The 19,127-nt window shown below is 42.2% G+C and overlaps 1 pseudogene; it reads right to left on the bottom strand.

Moving 5' to 3' along the window:
• Nucleotides 1-15,397: 15,397 nt before the first annotated feature.
• On the bottom strand, nt 15,398-18,655 carry LOC142388950 (uncharacterized; annotated as a pseudogene).
• Nucleotides 18,656-19,127: the final 472 nt, after the last annotated feature.

Raw genomic sequence — 19,127 nt, 5'->3', positions numbered from 1 at the left:
AAAGCTAGAACTGCTTATTATTCATCATTGATAGAAGAGAATAAGAACAATCCCAGGTTTCTTTTCAGCACTGTAGCCAGTCTGACTAAGAGTCCGAGCTCTGCTGAGCCAGTTATTCCTTTAACTCTCAGCAGTGATGATTTCAGGAGCTTCTTTATCAATAAAATTGTTTCTATCAGAGAGAAGATTGATGGAGTCCTTCCCACTATTATCAGTGATGTATCATCAAGTACAGCAGCTTTAGAAGTATCTTTAGAACCTGATTTGTATTTAGACGGCTTCTGTCCAGTTGATCTCTCTGAGCTAACAACAGCAATAGTCTCTTCTAAACCATCAACTTGTGTTTTAGACCCAATCCCAACCAGACTGTTCAAGGAGGTTTTCCCATTAATTGACACTTCCATATTGGATTTGATCAATCTGTCTTTGTTGACAGGATATGTACCTCAGACTTTTAAGGTTGCTGTAATTAAACCTTTACTTAAAAAAACCTACTCTTGATTCAGAAGTGTTAGCTAATTATCAACCTATATCCAATCTTCCTTTTATTCAATTCAATTCAGTTTTATTTATATAGCACCAAATACAACAAATGTCATCTCAAGGAACTAAATAGTATAGTCCAATTCAAGCCAATTGGAATTCAATTCATTGTAATCATAGTTTTTTTCAAAATAATCCAATTCATTCATATAAAGTCAATTCAAAAACAGTTTCCTAGCTAAGGAAACCAGCAGATTGCATCGAAACTTGTCTTCAGTCCAATCTCCCGTCCTGAGCGTGCCTGAGGCAACTGTGGAGAGAAACGACTCCCTTTTAACAGGAAGAAACCTCTGGCAGAACCAGACTCAGGAAGGGTGGCCATCCGCCTCCACCAGCTGGGGTTTGAGAAGACAGAAAAGAGGGGACAACAAACACTGTAACACCATTCCAAGGATATCTGTTGGAACAGGGAAACTAGGGTTAATGACCACAATAATGTCACATGTACATAATATCATTTGAGAAACTAAACTGGAGAAAAAGAGAGGAAAGGTGTGACAGATGAAACCCCTAGGCCTATAGCAGCTTAACTATGGGATGTTTCAGGATCACCTGAGCCATCCCTAACTATAAGCTTTCATGTACCGCTCGCGTTTGGAGTAGGCTACATAGGACTGCAGTTCCCAATCCTCTGTGATGTGGTGCGATGTTACAGTCATGTACGAGTCCACTGACCTCGACGTCAAAGCGTCACTAGTTAATGCAACCATTCCTGCTGTTCTCAAGGATTCTTCGACTTCAAGCTTAGTTCCTCGGTAGAGTTTAGGCACAGCCGTCTCGGCAAGAAACGGCGAGACGTAACCACATACCTGGGCTCAAGCGTCTTTAACATGTTGCAAAACCCGGCATTTTCCACCACGCTGAATGGACGGAAGTCTTTCACCATGAAGTAAACAATGGACTGAGTTAACTTCCTTGCACGCTCAGAATGTGAAGGTAGCTTTGCTAATCTCAGAGTGTCCAGTGTCGGTTGATTTTTATTTTTTTATTTTTTTGCAAGCGCTGGTTTCGTTTGACTCCCCTCACCTGCCAGTGCTGCTGGGTGGTCGCGATAGAGGTGAACTCTTATGTTAGTTGTGTTCCCGGAGTATTTCACTTTCGCACGAGAGTCCCTGCAGATCGCATGTGTCATGTCAATGTCTTTCTTTCCCTCTTTGTTCAAAAGTCCAAAATAAGTCCAGACATTTGAATTAAATTTTGATTGCGCATTTATCAGTTCTCCTTCCTACATGTTGCTGTGCTGTGATCACCTATGACCTAGGTCACGTGCCAGCCAGATCTTACAAGAGCCGCGCTTCGCTGTGTTGAACTCACCAGACAGTGAACGGTTACCACCATTTAGTGGACAAAAGCAGCAATTGATTTTATTTTGGTGCATAATACAAAGTTTATTTTTGGGTAAGGCTATTTGCACCCCTGGTACAATTAGCACTGTATGCTGATTGTACCCTGGTGGAAATAGAAGTGAATGCTATTCGTACCCCGGTGCACTCAGCAATGTGTTCTATTGATACCCCGTCTGGTGCAATTAGAAGTGTATGCTATCTGTACCCCGGTGCAATTAGAAGTGTATGCTATTTGTACCCCGGTGCACATGGCAATGTGTTCCATTACTGTAATAGCCCCTCTGGTACAAAATGCAATGTATGCTATTTACACCCCTTTGCATTTACACTGGCATATTGATCACATAATTAAATTTTAATGCAAAATCTGCAATGGAAATGCCTCTTTTATGATACTCGCATTCTCATTTACAGAGCTATGATCTACTTATTATAAGACATTTTTTACATGATCATGTATGGAGGATTACGTCGCTATCCATTAGGCCAGAAAGACATCTATATTTCAATTTAAAAAGATATTAGTGCCATCAGAATTCTTCGCTTTCTGATAAGGAAAAAACGAATGTCCGCAATGGCCTTTGTGCTCACGAGCAAGGTGTTTTTGGTGGTAATTCACGGGGTGTGAAGAATCACAGATCTATAAAGAACCTTCTTTATAGATCAGTGGTGTGAATAGTGTAAGGCTATTGTACCAGGGGTGCTAATAGACATTCAGAATAATGTACGCTATTTATAGCAAAGTGTGCTATTTACACCCTGGTGCACTAGCTAATTGTTGCAATCAAAACTTCCGTTTGAGAACTGAATTGTTTTTCAAATTGCGCGCCTTCTCTGCAGAGACGTTGGTATGCGCACTATCACTTCTCACTGCCAAAACGCAACGGGCAAGATTCGAACCCGGGACTCCTGCATTTGAACCGAAATCGCTTACCACTAAGCTAGTTGATCATATACGTCTCTGTGGTGTGCAGGTTTTATAGTTAATATGGCTGAACGTCATGATCGCGAAATTTCTAAAAACTAACAAACTGACGAGTGTAATGTGTTCACTGAACATCGATTATGAAAATGAAACACAATGTTTCCATCTAGTTTTTAATTGGAACAGATATTAGTGCCGAAACCTAGCAGTATTCTTCACTTTCTGATGACGAAAAAACGGATGTCCGCCATGTTTTTTTGTGCAAGCCAGCAGCTTTTGTTTTGGTGTTACGTCACGGGGTGTGAATAGCTCAGCTGTGTGGCCAAGGCTATTTGTACCAGGGGTGCAAATAGCCTTGCTATTTGCACCCCTGGTACAAATAGCAAGGCATATATTTTTTTATATGCATGTGACCAAAATATCAATATTTGGTGTCTCTGAATCGATACAATATCGCCACGTGAAATATCGCTATTTTCCCCCACCCCTATTAAATACAGTTGTTTGCTAATTACATGTTAATAGAAACTTTGGGCTATACTGGGCCTTGACCAGAAGACACTTAATTCGAGTGGGAGGTGGAGGTTATCTGCAATAATCAAGGAACAACACCTGAGACAAAGGAACCTTGTATTGCATACAAATTAAAATAAAAAAACAATAAAGAATTTGAAATAAAAGTGTCCAAATAGGAAAACTGTTGGATTGTACAAAACAGTCTGGTTACTTTACCAAACAAATTGACCAAGATCTTTTGTTATCAGTGACATAAATGTCTTCTGTAACTCAGAAATAAGCACAGTAATTCCACTGTGTCACAACATAAAATCTACATAAACACATGAACACACTGAATCAAACAAGCTGTCATTGGATGTGTTTGTGCTTGGATTAGGCTGGGTATGAATGCTCATAAGAGAATACCAAGGGGGAAGGAAGAGAGAAGAAAATTTTGGAGAGGTTGATTTTTCATTTTATGCATGGGGGCAGACAGCTGACCTTCAGTGCATGCACGCTTGGCTGGATAACAATGGTGAAATGAGGAGACATTCCAAAGAACCTCATGAGATGGGAGCCATTCAGGTTGTTCAATTGGATTATCTTTTTTCATGTCCTTATTCGTGTCAGTCTAGAAGCATATACAATGAGCCAACAACAGCCTAACATCAAAAATGCATATGTTCCTGAGGACACACAGAGAGATGTGAGTAAACAGAACGGAGGCTGAACAAATGCAATAGAATATAAACCAAGTGGACACTGGAATTTCTTTTAGGAATAATTCTAAACATGCATATTTTGTGACATAAGGCTTTCTTGTTTTATTATAATTTTTCTCATTCATTGAATAATTATGGGGTACTATCTGTACCAAAATTATTCTCACATGCTCACTGTTTATGTTCTCAGAGCATGAAACGAAACACTTCTGTTTATGTGACTGAACGATATTTCAGTTGGGACCATGCTACTTTGACAACTGCATTGCTGATGTAGATTGCTAACCTGACAAAACATTTGGCTGTGGCGATTCAACTGTCGTCCATACTTCCGTAGTTACTTTATATCTTCAGCAGTCTGACTGTCATTTAGAATGCCATCATGATGTGACATCCTATGAATAATGATCATTTTAATTGAATTTTTTATATTTAGTTACTGAATTGTGCAAACCATGTTTTGTCTTTTGTGATAGTTTTGTCCTTAGTCATCTTTTTTAATAATCTAATGATTATTAGATTATCACAGTGTAGTTGATATTTCTAGTGTCTTATATTGCACAAAGCCTGCCTGGACTTCTAAAAGGTTGACACCAACAATAACAATAAAGCCTCATAGAAACAGAGTCACATTGTCATGGTTATTGCAAGGAATATGCATGGCAAAAATATGCCCTTTTCCAATGTTTGGGGTTAAGAGTGAAAAGGACAAATAAGGAAGTGAGTCATTTGTAAGTTGTTTTTTTTTTTTTAGATCTTCTAACCTCCTAAGCCGCAGGGTTAAGGCAGCTGATGTCACCACAGGTACCGTGAAAGATTTTCACATCAGTCTGGATGTTTCTTGAGATGACTAATTTGATGTATTTTTACCTGTCATCATGGTCACATTCTACTCTGAATGTGACCAGCTGTAGCACAATGATGTTTCCTGTGACTTGAAACAAACTAATATTCTTTTGTTATGTTATGTCTGGCTGTAAATGCTGTACTGCAAACAGAGCCACCGTTATGTCAAACTGGAAAAAAATGACATTGTTCTCTATCATTTTCATCTTATAGAGTGATATATGAAATAAACTCCCTTTTGACACTTTCAGTGAATGACTAATTGACTAATATTTTTTCAAACAAGGCAGAGAGGGAGATTATTTAATTGGCATCTCAGATGCAAAACAAAGCTTGTCTCACAGAAGTAAAATGAACTTGTCTTCTTAAAAAATGATGAGATGGAGGCACACAATCTGAAAATGACTTACCAGACCGTTACCACACAAAGAGAAAAGTTGTTCTCGTTTAGGAGAGAGAAAAGCTTCTGTAAAGGGGTCAGTTAGTTATTAATGCGCGACAGCTAAAGTGGAGTTTTGTTATATCGGGGCAGCTAAAACCAAAAGTATTTTTTTGTCATTTTGTGAAAGTAATCCTAACTAAAGGACAAAAAAAGTTTAATAAACTTCTGAGCGAACAAACGCATCTCTGGATAAATCTCTAAATAAATAGGTAAATGAAAGGAAAATGTTTTACTGATCACATTTTAAGGTTAAAGGCACATTTTCAAATAAGCCATCTTGCCCATTCCACAATGGTTTAATTGCAAGCAATGCGAGACTATTGCACAAATCCTAACATTTACAACATGCATTAATGCAGTTTCTTTTGGTAATATTCCCATATTTCGGACATAATTTGTGTTTGATGGAAATTGATGGAGCCCAAAGTGCCCTTTTCTTCTCTGTTTGCTGTTCTTGTGTCATAGTTTGGCAGGATGCTGGTCACACTTAGCCTAGCAAGCCAGACCCGTACAGCAAAAAGCTGTACATGGGTCTAGTGACGCTGGATAGCAGTGTGGGCGGGATAAACAGCTGTCTGTCAAGTTCAACGCCACGCAATAGGATGGCGCAACAACCAATCAGAGCGATGAAGAAGTTTTACGTAGTCAATGCGACGGAATTTACATTGTGGTTTGTAGTCTATGGCCTGAAAAGCTGATTTCTCTTAAGCTCTAAACTCTGTAAACTTTAGCAACATTTGAAACATTTTCAGGCGAGAAAGTAGTCGTTTAGATCCCCAACGTGTTGAAAATCTGACAAAATACCGGCTATTTACAATTTTGTTCCCACGAATTCGGCGCTGCTAAAGCTAGCCGCAGTGAGTAACACACTTCCGGTTTTGTCGTTTTGACTATTCTCGTCCCGTTAACGGAATTTGACCGTTCAAATTCCTTACCGGAGAGTTTTGTCAGCTCTGAGACGAAGATCGGCTGGGGATTGCTCTCAGATGTAAGTTTACTTCGTTTCCCTATAAAGCTAAAGAGAGCTAGCTAATGGAACTTTTTTTTTTTTTTTTACCTCTCTCTGGAACTACACACTGAAACGTCGCACCTCTGTCGTCACTAGGTAGCCCGGCCTCCGACCCCGCTCCTCACGATTTGATTGGCTCGATCAAGTTTTGATTTGGAACGTTGCAAAACGACCGCAAGTGATTAGACTAGCCCCGGAGCAAATTCCATTTGCGGCCGCTAGGGGCGTCTAGATTTCTAGGCTAGGTCACACTGACAGTTGCTCTTGATATTTGGCTCCGTATTTTTTTTATTGATGGTTTTTTCAGACAGATGCAAAAAACTATCTGTTACATTATTACAGTTATATGTTAAGAATATCAAACAATGTATTATTTTTCAGTATCTGCCCAGTCTTTTTTTTTTCCTTTACAAACAAACATAAATAAAACAAACAAAAAAAAAACCTACAGTCCAGCAAAACATACACATCATGCCAGACTTACAACACAAAACCTAGATAAACAAAACAAAAACACAACACCCTAGGAAGTTTACATAGCATACATATCCTGTACCTGAAAAATATATATGTGCAGAGGTAGGTAGTGTCATCCTTACATATCCAGTATTTGGGCTAGGAATGGGCCCCATACTTCATTAAATAGATCTTCCCTCCCAGCCACTCTATAGGTGACACGCTCATAGCGCCATTGAGCTTAGAACCTCTATCCACTCCTTAAAAGTGGACAAGATGGGAGATTTCCAGTGGCGTAAAGTTGTCCTGCAAGTTATCATAGCTAAACGACACCATGATTTTTGGCGTTTTGACATTTGAATATTATTTGGAAGCAGTCCCAAAAGACACAATGAAGGGTTTTTGGTCAAGTGCGTACCAAACATCTTATTCAAGAACAAAATTATGGCATTCCACATGTCACTAGTTTTGTTACACTCATATAACATATGCATCAGAGGTCCCACCTTTCTATTACATCTCCAACATATATCACTATTTCTAAGTTTCAGTCTTGCCAATTTGGAGGGAGTCTAGTAGGATCTATTTAATATCTTATAATAGATGAGCTGTGATTGTGTTTCACGTGAGTGACAATACCATGATGCACATAGATTTTTCCAGTCATTTTCTGGAATCTCCTGAGCCAGGTCCCTATCCCAATTTAGTTTTAAACTGTACAGTTATGTACTTATGTACTAATGATTAATTTATTTGGCTCCGTATTATTGTTCTTAGGCCCCTTCAAGTATATGCCTACATGCATCTACAGGATGGAATGCTGTAGGTTTTATTGGACCCACATATTTAAAAGGGTTTTTGAGGGTTAAACCTTTATTGTTAGGGTCAGAATTAGCCTATGGTTAGGTTGAGGGTAAGGGTTAGTGTTAGGCCTTAAGTTATGATGGTTATAGGCTCTATATGTGTGTGTGTATGTGTGTGGGGGGGGGCATGTGAGAGTGTGTGCGGGTGTGTGTGTGATAGTGAAGGCTGGGGAGGACACTTTCAGGGGATTTGCAGTAATTATGTGACAAAACGCTGCTGAGTCTCTCTGGGCGCTGAGCAGAGGGGCTCACGGGTCGGGGGACCGAGCACTCTGGGTCGGGTAATTTGTAAATGTCATTCAGGTGGAGTCCTCTGTCAGCCATCTGGGAGGGGAGGGGGATAAGAAAAGAGAGCAGAGGAGGAAAAAAGGAGGGGGTGTAGTGTCTAAATTTCGCTTTTCTCATGTAGATTATCCTACAACAGATGCTGACCCCCGCCACATTCATTTGCAGTGCTATTGTGATATTGTAATAAAATAGGTTATTTGTTGGACAAAAAAATATTGTGAAACCACGAGCCATCTGTAATGATTTTGCGTTTCGATAGTGCAGCAGAGTCTATCCTTCTTGATTAGTGCTGAAATCGAGGTGTCATCTTTTAGGTGAACTGTGCTTGGATTTCTGGAGCTTTGCCATATTTAAGAAATTACCTTCCAAGGAATGACCTCTTGGTAGGAAATGTTTCCTAAAGTCCTTGAACCCTTTTCACTGGTATCTAAGAATTTTTAAAGGTAGAAATTTTTCTTATGTTAAAGGGACACTATGTAATTTCTTCCCCCATCTAGTGGTGCAATTTTATTTTGCAAAGTCGAATGAATTTGCTCTCTAGCGCCTCGCGTTTTCAAATGTGCTTCAGACTCAAGGTCCATACAAACAAAAAGACATCAAGACACACAGTACAAAGGATTACATAACACACATACAATAACACTATAAATACAGATGACAGATAACATGTCAGATAACATAAGTTGACATAGCCTTTGGTGTGCAAGCAATGCAATTAGTCATATTCCGGGAGTTACCGGAAGTGACGTTGACGCAGCGGTAGCGTTAGCAGCAGTGTGTAGTTGCTATCTGGAAAGTGTTCCAGTAATAAGCCATTCGGCGGACGTGACGTCAAAATTACGTCATTTCCGCTTGCAAGCCTGGCATTGGGGAAAACGCGATTCGAAGTTTTTCATAGATCGGAAGGACATGGCAGCCTCCATAGAGCTTGCCCGCTCTATGTAGATACAGACAAGTTATTCTTCACTCAGGAGGATAATTGAGATTTTTGACAGAGATAATTTTACACCAATGAGGACTAATTTATGAATGAATATGTTGATTTGAGCTAATAAATTACTTAATTTATTACATAGTGTCCCTTTAAGAAAAAGCAAATATGCCCCAATCCATAGGACCCTGAAAGCAATTCTGATAACTCAAAGAAATCACTTATTTAAATGTTACATTTTTCACTTGTTGCTTTCAATGTATGAGTGAAACATATTGATGCCATATGTTTTATTATTTCTGCATTTTTCTGTTATACTTCATAAAAATGATTATTGCACAAATTATCACAGCTTGAGCGTATTTGTGTTTTCATCAGCTTGTTACTCTATACAAGTGTGTTTGTATGACTTAGCAGTTTGTATGGGAATACCTGATTAGACCTATAGCACCTATCATACTCTTTACTCTGTGCTACACAGTCAGCCAGCCCCAAGGATCCACTACAATCAATATATTTAAGAGACATCTCATTTTCTTCTGAGTGGGCCAATCAGCATTGCCTCTAAAAAAGCTTTGTGCATGTTGAAGGCTATTAGCTTGGATACAAATAATGTTATCAGCATACCATAAACATCAGGTTTCTTCATGAGACAGATGAAAGAAGGATTATTTACCTGGTTTGAAGTCATAGGCTGCACTGGAAAAAATCAAAGTCTTACCAAGTATATTTGTCTCATTTCTCGTCACAATATCTCATTACACTTAATATCAGACACAACTGCCTAACAAGTACTATTTCAGCCACATATAGGGACTTGTTTTAAGACAATACATCTTGAATATCTTGTTAAGTGAAAAAGTCTTGAAAACATCTTGTTTTGAGTCATATTTCACATGAAACAAGCTTTTCTTTCATTTGAAGAGGTTTTTAAGCTAATTTCAAGATCACTTTTATCTCAAAAGTCCTAAATATCACATTTTATTTCAAGAAATCTTGACAAGCCAATTTTCACTAGTTCCATTGGCAGTTTTTTTTGCTTATTTCAAGCAAAAACATCTTGTATTTGTTGTTTTTTTACTTATTTTTGGAGGGGCATTTTTTCCAGTGTGGTGTCTTTGGTTGGAACTGCCACTGCTGTGTTGTGAGCTGGCATAGAGCGCAGGATGTGGCTGGTTTCAGGCTACACATCGCTGCAGACTTTAGGCAGTCGTGGTAGGTTTTCTATAACCTGACTCACGTCACCTGGCTGCGTTCACCAACTACACGCGGGGGCGTTCCCTTTCCTCACACAACCATCTGAGGAGCCTGGGAGTCATATGTGTTTCGTCCGATTAGAAAATAATCAGAGCCAATCATTAATCGCTGGGTGGGACTTTGGATGAATGGGCGGCGTTATGGCCGCATTATGGCCGCCCATTCATGCTCCAGAGGGCGGGAGTCAGGTAAGCTCTGAGCTACGTCACGGGTTGAGTCATTGGGAGTGGCTGAAGTGGCGTGTCAGTCAAGATGACGGACAGATCCTTCATTCAATCACATGCACGAGTTTTAGAAAAAATAGCCCCATTTGAAATCATGTCGGTTGTGGGCTCGTCCCAGATGGTATGCGAATACCAGAGGGCGGGAGTCAGGTAAGGTTTTCTAGCCAGTGTAGAGGAAGTAGCTTCCCAGCCTTCTTTCTTCTTTTTTCTTTACTTTACAACAAAGGAGTTAGACATCTGCACGTTAATACGTGCAAGGTTACTTTTAATTATATTGCCACTGTTAGACCTGTTTAAACTTGAAATGCAGAAGTTAATGATTTAAGGTATAAAAATAAAACTGAATAAAACTTTGGTGAGCAGTGATTAAAAAATCTTTTAAATCAATGCATAAGAAATGTGACAAAATGATTTAGGGTCTCTTTGATCCAATGAAGTGACAAACTTCCGACATATAATAATAGACATTTGCATTAACTTCCTGGGGAAGCCAGGGATCGAATCACAGACACCCCCCCATTGACCTTAAAAGGTCATTTTTTGCTTGCAGTTGCTGATTGGTAGGGTCAGTAGCAACGTAGTTAGCCATGACCATGACCTTAGTTTCACAGACATTGCAGTAATGTATTGAAGAAGGGAAATTCTCTGGATTCTAAGATGCATCTCAACATGAACCTGCACAATTCTCCATCAATGCAGTGAGCAAACATAATGAAAAATGTTGCTGCCCATTTTCGCAGCTATTTATACAACAAACATTGATCCCTGATTTAGACATTTTTATATGAACTGACATTCATCCATCCATTTTCTATACCCACTTAATCCAATTAAAAGTTGTGTTGGGGTTAAAGTCTATCTCAAATCAATCAAACTGTGGGTTTTTTCCTTTGTCACACACATTCACACTAGTGGTGGTAGACACTAGTGAGTGACTGAGGTGGTTGCTGAGTCACTCACTAAAACCATCCGGTTCCCTTGAGTCAGTGTTGTTGACCACTACTACTCATAATAAATCATACGCTATTTAATATATATAAAATGTGCATTAGATATATCAGCCAGATAACAAACACCAGCGTGTTTAATCACTGGTTTATTGCCATATTTACCTTGTTACTCAGATTCAGTACAAAGATTCGAGTCATTAACACAGGTAAATTAGGCAACGAGCAGCTCTAATTCACACACCGATGGACTTATCAGTAGGTAACATAGGGTTCAGCCCTGTCCCCAGGACACTTTGACCTGTGGTACAGGGAAGCCGGGAATAGAATCACTGGCAGGTGACTACTCTTCCTCCTGAGCTACAGCTGCTGCAATTAACCTAAAAGGATCACCAATTTACCCAACAGGCATATTTTTGGACTGTGGGAGGAAGTCGGAGTTCAGAGAGAACCCAAATACGCACAAGGAGAAGATGGAAAGTCATCACTGAACGGCCCGGCAGGGATTCAAACCAGGTATCTTCTTGCTGTGAGGTGACAGTGATAACCACCACATCATCAGATTATGAGGATTATAACTGGTCTGAACTGGATTAAGTTTATCTGGACTTGAATTTAACTTGTTTAGTTTCACTGTAAAGTGCCTTAAGATAACTTTTGTTGAGAAATGATGCTTTATGAATAAACTAAATTGATGTGAATTCATTATAAACATTGATTGTGTTTGATTTTGGATGTTAACATCCCAAGTACTATCTTCCACAATAACACTGACTTCTGCATCCTTGGATGAGCAACTTGGCTAGCCAATGTAATTCTGTCAGTCTCTTTGAGTCATGTGTTAATATCTATGACCTGCTATAACGTATTCAGTCTACACATAAACAAATATTAAGTGCATTTTTTTTTTTTTTTTTGCAAATAAACTAAGAAAAATCAGCTGCTGCCTGCAACCACCCTGAACTCAAATAACATTGAAAGGGAGCCAGTTCTTTTCCAAGTATGTGGAGGGACAAATAAACAGTGTGACATAAATTTCCTGCAGCCGTTGTGGCATTCACTGGTGACTTTTATAGCTGAGTGAGAGGAGAGGCGCTATCAGACTATTGGGCTTTATTACAGTGGCTATAATAGGGCTGGCTGGAGAGTTTTATATGTTTCTGTCTCGCTAACCGCCATCGCAGCACTCTATTCTCCAACAGTGTGATTGTTGCAGCAGGTTGTTTCTGATAGGCTATTGTGCCCACTCTCCAAAAACCCTTCACCTCAGCCGCAATGCTGCCTCTTCTCTACTCTCCATTTGCTGGTTTTCAGAGACACCCTAGCACACACACACACACACACACACACACACACACACACACACACACACACACACACACACACCCTCCCCCTTTTCCCCTGTCTGAATAAAGAGCTCTATCTATCAAAGCCAGACCAAGACTCAATCTCTTGCTGGCTCTCTGGCCTTCGGTCAACTTTCTGTGAAAACAGCAGCTTATAGAGCTAAGGCATATGCGAGGGCTGCCATGATTACATTTTAGATCTACCACAGGAAACGTCAAGGCTCTATAATTCATACACACAAAACACACAGACATCAACCCACAATGGCCAAATCCCACTTCTACAACCCAACACTATTTATGAAGCCCTTTATATCCAGTTTCCCTTTCATTTCCCCTGTTTAGCAGCTTTAAAGCATCATTATAATACTAATACTACTAATAATAATAATGTGACTTTTAAAAAAAGGTAAAAAAAAGAAAAAAGGCAGGCTTGGTTGGTACACTCTATGATTTGAAACAATTAAGCGAACACTGGATCGCTGTGACAGGCAAACAGACAATCTGGCACCGGAAAGAGGGCAGAGAAGAGCTTAAATACAGCCAGGCAGGTAAGCAGAGTCCGGGTAATTAGTGCAGGTGCGCAGCAGGCTTATTTAAATTTGACCATTAATATATTTTTTATCACCATATTTTCCAGTTGGGAGTCAAACCTTATATATAAAACTTGCTATTATAATAGCAAGTTATATATATAATTCTATAGAATTCAAAAGAAAGTGTTGTGCCTTTTAGCAGAAGCACAAATGTTGACAGATGATGGGTCACTGGGGGTGAGGAGGTTCAAAATATAGCTATGCTAAATGCAATAAGCATCCTCAATTTGGTGAGGCAAGTTATGAAATTGGAAAAAGACTACTACATGTCACAAAGAGACTTAAAAGGTTTGGGAAGATTACAACCAAAGGAATAAATGTTCCTTGAATTGTCGTATGAAAGGTATTAAGATAAATCAAGCTGTACTATGCAGTAACTTGGCAGATTTTGAAAAGTTTTTGATTGCAGGAGGGATACTATCTACCTCTTCACTTGCTATTTGTTGTCTTATCTGTGAGACAGCAGGATTGTTTGGAAAAGACACAGATTGGAAAGGAAGAAGGAAGAGAGGCAGAGAATAGAGGCAGAGAAATTGAAGCCCCAGCTAGGCTCAATGGTTTGCTTCAGTCGGCTCTTTACACTACAGGCCTCACTGTGCCCAATGTGGTAAGAACTTAATGCCACCAGGGACATCAGCCCATTTGAATGCTCATGCTTCCTTTATCACTGATACAAGTGGTGCAGAAAAATTGCTTAGGATTAATTCTGTAGGCCTTGCTAATGCACACAGCTGGGTTCAGTGCTTGTAGCTCTCTTGAAGGTGGCACTTTTTAAAAAGTGGGGCTTTTGCAGATGCATTTATAAATGGTGGGATGGGCCATCCCATTGAAGCTTTGCCTTTTGTAGGGCTGGATGAGGGAAGCCCAAGGTACTAATGCAACTTAAAATGGTGTTATAACACATAATAGTATATGTGTTCAGAGTGATAAGGGATTCTGGGCTTTTTCGGCACTCCCCAAAAAACCCAAGTTTTCACCGAGGTGCCCAAATGTAAAGCATTCTGGCTCTTGCACTGCTTTTGAACTGGGCTTTGCTAGTATGTATCACCTCCAAGCATAGAGCATGACAGGATTTGGGTGGGTAAGTGTGAGATAGGATGGAGTACAGTTGCTTGGAAATGTTCTTTTTTCTCACTGCATATCTTAAATCTGACCAGTAATAATAATAAGACAAGAGTGAAGCACATCCACTTTCTCCGTAACTGTGTACACTAAGGGCTTGTCAGAATAAGAACTCTCTCTTAGATTAATTGAGGATTTAATTGGAATTGATCAAACCTGTAGGCATGACTGTGCAGTATTCTGAAATATCCAGTTTGCTGTAGCCCTGCAAAACATTTTGGTAACACTTTATCAGTTTGAATGAGTGGAATCTTAATGACTCAGGTAGATTAGAGGTGAAACATATTTTAAGACCAAAAAGATGTTGTTTTCACTTTAAGGATAAGATTTACCTGGATGTCTGAAAATCTACCCAGAAAAAATTCTGGATAGATAACTGAAACGTGCTCTTTCCGTCCTATAAAACCAATTAGGAAATCATTTTTGTTCAACAAATTTCTGATTTTAAATTGGCAAAAAGATTATTTAAAAAGAAATGTCAGTATGTATAATCTCTGTATGTGAGTGCATTTACATACACTACATCCATTTACGTTACTTAAGAACAACAGATGGTGTAATCCTGGACACGTCTCTCAGATGGAGCTTCTCTGCACCCAGATGTTGAACTATTTGCTGTGACTTCCTGTCCATGTTTTCTGCTGAGAGAGTTACCTGCTGACCTGTCGGTGTAATCACCAGCTAAGCTGTTTGCCAAGCTACAAAAACAACACCCAATCCATTCATGGCCATCTCTGAACATTTCTACCACACCTCTCTGCTGTACTTCAGCATTCTAAATGTTTTGTTTTATTTAATTGTATTGTATGTATTTATATTCATATAATATCTTTAAAGATGGACCAGTATAATTTCCCTTTGGGGATTAATGAAGTAGCATTGAAGTGAATCAATTGAATTTCCTAGTACTTGTAGAGTATGTGTCAGTTTGGTAGTATGCAATTGTTTGTATTGTTAGAATACATCTCTAGGATGCTCCTGAACACATCATCAGTGATGTAACCTGGGATCCTTGGGTGTTTCGGATCTTTCAACATCAGACACCCTCACCCAGGCGACCCAGCCAAGGTTGATCAGACCCGGCTTGTGTTCAGGTGGCATTCGCTACTCCCCATGGATCTCCTCTCCTGATCCAGAGCCATCTGGAGGCTTTCTCTGCTTCCTCTGTGATGTTTTTGATGGCTCTTTTCCTCTCCATCCCAGTGATGCCCAGCGCACTCAAGGCTTTGTAGAGTGATTGGCCCGCAAACCCTCTGCAGCCTACCTCGATGGGCATACACTTCGCCTTCCAGCCCTGCTTACGGCAGTCAATGACCAGCGGTTCGTACTTGGTCCTCTTTCTTTCATGGGCCTCGTCCAGTCGATCCTCCCATGGCACTGTCAGCTCCATCAGGAGGATGTTCTTCCTCTCCTCTGAGACCAGGAGGATGTCTGGCCTCAGGGTGGTTGTGACTATGTGCTGGGGGAACTTCAGCTGTTTTTCCAGGTCAACAGACAGCTGCCAGTCTTTCATAGTCGCCAGTAGTCCTGGTGGGTTCCTGGCTCTTGCGGTTTTTCCCAGGCGCTCGCCAGCCTTCACAAAGGTGATCGTCTGGGTGGTGGAGCGGGACCGTCTACTGCTGCTGATTCCCATGCTGATGGCTTCCGCGATGGGTTTCAGGACCTGGTTGTGGCGTCAGGTGTATCTCCCCTGCCCAAGAGCTACTGGACAGCAGCTCATGATGTGCTCTAACGTGCCCCTGCCTGGGCACTGCGGGCAGTTGGGAGACTCCGTCTTGCCCCAGATGGAGAGGTTTGATGGACTGGGCAGGCTGTCGTACACTGCCTGGACAAGGAATTTTATGCGCTGAGGCTCCGCCCGCCACAGCTCTGTCCATGTGACTTTTCGGTCAATGGCCTGCTCCCACCTTGTATAGGCACCTTGCTGCCTCAGGCCGACAGCTCTGCTAGTCCTCCGGTCCTCCACCTCTGCCCTCACCTCCTTCTGCACCAGTCTGCATCTCTCCTTCCCCTTGGCCTTCTCATACTTTGGTGTTGTAAAGGTCCCCAGGCCAGCTCTACCACGGGTTACAGTTCCAACCAGGCCTCTGTGTCGTATCCGAGACTCTGCCTGTGATACAGCTTCCTCGGCTCTCCACTTCCTCTCGGTTTTCACTTTGACCCCTGGCTGGGCCACCTTGGGGTCGCTGGAGTCCCTGTACATCATTACCTCTCTGGCCCTTGTCACCTTAAATTCCTCTTCAAGTGATCTCAGGGGCAGTTGGAGCTTGGTGTTGCGTCCATAGAGAGCAATGCTGCTAAGGCTCCTAGGCAGACCCAGCCACCTCCTGAGGAAGCTGCTGACTTTCCTCTCTAAGCCCTCCACGATTGAGATGGGAACCTCGTAGACGAGCAGAGGCCAAAGTACCCTAGGCAGGATGCCGTGTTGGTAGATCCAAGCCTTGAACTTACCGGGAAGCCCAGACCGGTCCACTGCTCTCAACCAGCTCTCCAGCTCCTGACAGGCTTCCTGAATGGATACTGAATCCTTCAGGCTGCTGTTAAACACCTTGCCAAGGCTCTTCACTGGCTTCTCTGAGACAGTTGGGATTGATGCCCCGCCAATGCTGAAGCGGAACCTGTCCACGACTTTGCCCCTCTTCAACACCAGTGACCTTGATTTTTCAGGCTTGAACCTCATCCTTGCCCATCCGGACAGCTCCTCCAGCCCTTGCAAGATCCACCTACTGCCGGGTACTGACTCGGTGGTAATAGTCAGGTCGTCCATGAACGCTCTGATTGGTGGTTGGCGCACTCCCGTTGTGGTCTTCGGGCCCCGACACTGAATTTCGGCGGATTTCACAAGCATGTTCATTGCCAAAGCAAAAAGGATCACAGAGATGGTGCAGCCTGTGATGATCCCGACCTCCACTCTATGCCACTCTGATGTTATGGACCCTGAAGACACTCTCATGTTGAACTGATCGTAGTAGTCCATGATGAGTTTGGCCACTTGCCCTGGCACATGATGCCTCTCCAGGGTTATTTGGACCAGCTTGTGTGGGATAGAGCCGTACGCGTTGGCCAGGTCGAGCCAAAGCACTGCCAGGTCTCCCTTGTTCTCCCGGGCTTCTCTGATGAGCTGGGTCACCACTCCTGTATGCTCCAGGCAACCTGGTACTCCGGATATGCCTCCCTTCTGCACTGAGGTGTCAATATAGCAGTTGCTCGAGAGAAAGTCGGTTAGCCGCCTTGCTAGTATGCTGAAGAAAATCTTCCCTTCGACACTCAGCAAGGAAATAATCCTGAACTGGTCGATGTTCTTGGAATCTTCTTCCTTTGGGATCCAGACTCCTTCAGCATATCGCCACTGCTGCGCCACTTTCCCTCTTCTCCAGATGACTTTCAAGATCTTCTACAACCATTTCAGCAACAGGGGACAGTTTTTGTAGACCTTGTAAGGCACACCACTTGGACCGGGAGCTGAACTGTATCGTGCCTTTTTCACAACATCCTGTACCTCTTTCAGGAGTGGTTCCCTGCCATCAAACTCCTTAGTGGGAGGAGGTGGTTGTATCAGGGTGTTGCACTGGCCCAGCTCCAGCTGCCTGGCAGGGTCGCTGTAGGTGGTCCGGATGTGCAGATCGATCTCTTCCTTGGAGCAGGCCAATCTCCCACCACGCTTCTGTCCCAAGAGTTGCTTGGTGAAGCCAAAGGGGTTGGCTATGAAGGATGCGCGCTTCTTGGTCGTCTCTTTCCGCCTCCGTCGGTGCCATTCTGCTCTGCGAAGAGTCAGCAGCTTCTTTCTCAAGATGGTTCGCAGTTCTGCCAAGGGGGGGCGTTGTTCCTCGCTTGCTTCCTTGAACTGCTTTTTGAGAGATTTGAGCTCCTGCCGGACCTGGTGGATTTTCGCTGCTCTATGGTTCATGGTGAAGGGTGCTCTTTCTGTTCTCTTCTCCACTGCTCCGAACCTTTCCACAGCTAGACTGACGATGATTGTCGTCATTGTTTGCAGCCTTCGGTCCGCGTCGCCCTTTGCTGTTGCGTCTAACACAGAGTTGGCATCCTCGTCGAACTGCTGCCAGACTGCTGTCTTGCAGGCCTGTGGCCATTTGACTCGAACCCTCTCCGGAGATCTGTTCTGGGGAGTTGGTTGCGGCACTTGGAGGTTTCTGGCTCTGTGGGGTATTTCCGGGCCTGGCTCCTCCTGCGTCTCACCAGGTTGAGTACCTGTGCGTTGTGGCGCTTGCTCTCCCTCCAAACACTTCATCCGGGTCTGGTGAATCTTAAGACCTCGGCTACTTTTGCGGATCTTTCCGCATCTGCACTTCACGTTCGTTGTCGATTGTCCGTTGCCATTGTTCGTTAACCTTAGGTCCGTCAGGTTGGGATGCTCATCCTCCCCCCCTCTTTGGCATCCCTGGGGGTATTTCTCCATGTTTCGTTCTGTAGCTTGTTGTGGGCTTCCTCCTCTCAAAAGATGCGGTTCGGGCTGCCAACCCTAGCCACCCCGGTTGCCGTCTCTCCGTGCTGTCCTCTGTCTCTCCAGACGTCATTTTTATATATTATTCATCTGCAGCATTTTACAATTGATTAATACTATAAGCCTGGAAGAATGAAAAGAGTCAAATACAGTTAAAAATCTTTATTCCATTATTGACTGTAAGTTTAACCCCTTAACGCCTATTGTCGCGTATATGCTACAAACCGTTTGACTCAATCAACCAGCTGAGATAGCACTTGTTTCTAGTGGGACCGCAAAGTGACGGACTTATTTCCTGTTGCAG

Source organism: Odontesthes bonariensis, chromosome 9 (genome assembly GCF_027942865.1).
Source record: "Odontesthes bonariensis isolate fOdoBon6 chromosome 9, fOdoBon6.hap1, whole genome shotgun sequence".
Classification (NCBI taxonomy): domain Eukaryota; kingdom Metazoa; phylum Chordata; class Actinopteri; order Atheriniformes; family Atherinopsidae; genus Odontesthes; species Odontesthes bonariensis.
Note: the sequence above shows the minus strand (reverse complement) of the source record. Positions and strands in the feature narration are given on the sequence as shown.